The sequence below is a fragment of the Saccopteryx leptura genome, chromosome 2, assembly GCF_036850995.1.
Source record: "Saccopteryx leptura isolate mSacLep1 chromosome 2, mSacLep1_pri_phased_curated, whole genome shotgun sequence".
NCBI classification, from domain to species: domain Eukaryota; kingdom Metazoa; phylum Chordata; class Mammalia; order Chiroptera; family Emballonuridae; genus Saccopteryx; species Saccopteryx leptura.
Window position 1 is genome coordinate 40,381,162 of NC_089504.1, and position 4,130 is coordinate 40,385,291.

At 38.1% G+C, this 4,130-nt stretch overlaps 1 non-coding gene across 1 annotated transcript; it reads left to right on the forward strand.

The window, feature by feature from the left end:
* Window positions 1-3,603: 3,603 nt before the first annotated feature.
* LOC136396242 (U1 spliceosomal RNA) lies at window positions 3,604-3,767 on the forward strand. The gene has a single exon (XR_010749634.1). It is a non-coding gene; the product is annotated as a U1 spliceosomal RNA (small nuclear RNA).
* Window positions 3,768-4,130: the final 363 nt, after the last annotated feature.

Consider the following 4,130-nt stretch of genomic DNA (forward strand, 5'->3'; position numbering starts at 1 on the left):
AGCTCCTAGAGGTGGTTGCTGAGGAACTGACTAATGAGTTGTTGGAACTGGAACAGAAATGCATAGCTGAAGAGGAGGCAAGAGAAAAAGGAAACTGCAGGAAAAAAGAGAAGAGCCCTCAAGAAAATTCACAGTAAAGAGTTTAGCGGAAACTTTTGCATAATTACTTAAACTTAATAAACTCCTTAAAAAGTTTGAAGACATGAACCCTGTAAAGCCAGTATCCACGGTCATCATCACAGCTGCCTGGCCCATGCATGTTCGCATTAGATTCAGACAGACCGTAATGAAACAATGGAGCCAAGAACTGGTGGGCCATCATCTTTAATCCTAGCTTGCACCCAGTGGGCAAGTAAAAACACACACTGGGCTCCAAAACCCACTCATTCAGTGCTCACAAACCTACTGACTTATCTGAGTTTCCCAGAATCAAAGGTTTCTAGCTCACCAGCCTTATTCACCTCTGTTCCCCATCTCCTTCTATCTGCACAATCTCTGCACTAACTGGCTTCTCCTTTATCACTCTGTCATCTTGGCTGCCTCTCTCCTCTCCTCCACGTGACCTTTCTCTGCTCTCTGCTCTAATGCTAATCTCAGGAACTGAGAGAGAGCAAGCTCCCGGTCTGCCCCACTTTATAGTGTAGAAATCAAAACCTTTAATTCAATATACAAACAAGGAAGTCTCTGATACAAAGTCACTTATCTGAGGCATAATGGGATTCCTTATAAGAGTGTACCACCCTACATCATATAACAGTCAAGGGTGTGGGCAAACGCTTAGTTTTAAAACTAAGCCTTAGGCTATAATAACTTCGCCAGTTTACAGCCTGTCTTCCACACACAATGCAAACTATAAGAGAGCAAACATATAATATATATCATATTTACAAATTTATTTGACCAACAAACCCTAACATTGAAAGGTTTTCATTAAAAGAGAGGAATGCTCATGATATATTATCTGCTTATAAGCAAATCTGGGATGAAAAAAAACACACAACCAACCAAGCAAACCACTATGGACATATGTCTTTCTTTCATTCTTTTTTTTTTAATGGACATATTTCTGAAAAGAGTGACACCTTCTTGAGAAGAGCCTGAGGCAGGTCCTTCAGGAGATATTCCAGATGGCGGCATTGTTGTAGGGGATGACAGCACATGCTTGTTACTGCCTCTGAAGACTATTTAGTGAGACAAGGTATGGAGGTGGAAGGCAGTGATGTTGATGCTCCTGACCTTGTGTAGGCCTAGGGTATTGTGTGTGTTTGTGTCTTAGTTTATACTTAAAAATACTTAGTGTTTACTTAAAAATTTTTGAATAGAAAGAAATTTATAGAATAAGTATGTAAAAGACAAACAAACATGTTTTTGTACAGCTATACAATGTGTTTTGAGTTGTGTTATTAGAAAACAATTGAAAAGTTTATAAAAACAAAGTTGGGAAGTTAAAGTAAGTGAAGGTTAATTTAGTATTAAATAAAGAAAAAATATTTTTATAAATTTAGCCTAAGGGTACAGTATTTATGAAGTCTACAGTAGGGAACAGCAGTGTCCTGGGCCTTCACATTCACTCACCACCCACTCGCTGACTCATCGGAGCAACTTCCCACCCTGCAGGCTCCATTCATGGTACATGCCTTATACAGGTGTGCCACTCTTTATCTTTTATACCAAATAGTGGGCTATACTGTCTAGGTTTGTGTAAGTGCACTCTGTGATGTTCACACTAAACGAAATTGCCTACGGAGACATTGTACCCCTGTCGTCAGCGGCACATGCCTGTAGAAGGAAGGACTGGGACTAGTCACCATGTTGAAGAGGGAATGACCATTTCACCCTCATTGCTCAACCTGTCACTCAACACAGGTTACTATATGCTTCACTGCAAATCACACAATTCCTTTTCTTTTCATTCATTACTAAAATATATGTTAATGCTGATGAAACTGTTGTGTTCACACAATTCCTTGTGTTTCCTTCCATTACTGGGAAACACTGCATTTGATATTAAGTTGCTATCATACAGGACCATGTGATTAAATCACATTTACTTTGCATTTCATTTTATCTCTGGTTGGACTTTTCTTCCTTGGGCTTCTAATTCAGAATCAATGCAGAGGTGTTTAGATCCAAACATGCTCCTAATTCAGAATCAATGCAGAGGTGTTTAGATCCAAACATGCTCCCAGCAAACGATGAGGATTTTTAACTGATCTATTAATGGCGGAGATATAGGGAACTAGAGATTAGGAAGCAGGGATGCTGATTTTCAATAATCCCCAGATTTAAAGGATTTTCCTTCATTTACCAAGGGCAAGCTCATCATATAGACATGTGGGCAAGCTTATAACTCTATCCCTGATGGTCACTGTTGAAGGAAAAAAAATTGAAATAACCTTTTAGCTAAGTAGTAAGTAAATTTTGCTTGCAGTTGATAATAAAAAAGGACTTTGGCATCTAGCCTCTGTTTTATTATGTTTAAAGAAGTGCTGATTCATCTGTGTTTTGGTCAAGGTCTCATGTGATGCTGAATCTTCATCCTATAAAATTGTCTTTTTTATTGTTGTTGCACAATTTGGTTAGATGTCAGTGTGTAACTGTACGTCTATCATATATATAATATTACCATAGCACCAAACAATGATAAGACATGGAAGAACACAAAATGTACATCTGTGTAAGAATAGCTTAAAATATTAGTTTCTTTTATATATTTATTAATAAGTATTGACTAATTAGTTACTCACCTTTGAGTTTGGCCAGTGGAATTATTTGAAATGGTGGTTTCAGGGCTAATGAGTTTTACATTATTTACTAGTAAGCATGCTAGAGGTGGAATACTAATAATATAACCTCCAGGTAGCAAATGCTTGGCCATATGCCAGGCATTGTACAAAGGGCTGCACATGGATCGTTTCATTATAGTAAGTATTCTTACAACATCTCTATGACCTAGATATTATAATTCCCATTTCCCACATGAGAATGCTGAGGCTCAGTTAGTTGGCCAAGGTCACATAGCTAGTACATTCAGAGCCAATACTAAAAACTGTGTGATTCAAGAGCTCATGCTGTCGGCTGCTCACTATGCTGTTTCTCATGGCCTGTATAGAATTCAGGGATTTTCTGCAATGGAGGATCTGAGGCCTATAAAAGTTAAATGAGTTAATGAAGGTCCCCTGGTTAGTGGCGGATTTGGGCCTATGGCTCAGATCTCCTGGGTTCATGTCCTTTTTGTTCAGATTGAAACAGAAGAATTGAGCTGTAGAGGCATCCACATCTTTCCCTTTATGAATGTGCTAACCATGAAGTTGTCCTTTTTTCATCTTGACTTTCTTCTCTTATGTTGGTTGGCCAGCAAATACTGTTGCCAACAGTATTAAACACTATTTTGCCACAGTGTCTTCTATGAGCCAGAGGTCCATAGAATGGTTATGAGTCAGGCTCTGCAGTCAGATTCCAGCTGGGTTCAAATCTCAGCTCTGTCATTTGCCTGATGGGGGATTTTGAGCAAATTAACTAATCTCTCTGTGCTTCAATTTTTTCATCTGTTAAATGAGGACAATCATTATTAGATTGTTTTGAGAATTAAAAGTATATGGAATACTTACCTGGCAGGGGAAATACCATGGTCACGAAGGTGGTTTTCTCAGGGCAAGGCCTATCCATTGCACTCCAGATGTGCTGAACCCTGCAATTTCCACAAATGTGGGAAACTCAACTGTGTAATTTGTGATTGTGGGGGACTGTGTTTATGCTCCTCCCCCTACACACACACAAAGAAAAAAAAAAAGAAAGAGAAAAAAAGAGGAAAAAAAAGCATATGGAGAGAAGCCAGGCCATGCAGTAAGCTTAGCTCTTGTTCCTAATCCATTAAAAACAAAACATCTTTGTGTTTTGATTGAAGAAATTTTCAGTAGTTGATTGGTATTGTTTTGTTCTGAAGCCTAGGATATTCTTTCAGCCTGTAAGCCCTTTGTTTTATGACTTTTTAATTCCTGTTGTTTGGATATTTTGTGAATGTGTTTGTAAGTATGTTTTAAAATATGTGATTAAATGAAAATAAAGCAGGATCGTGAACTCTTTATAAAGGCAAAAAAAAAAGAAAGAAAGAAAAAGAAAAAGAAAAA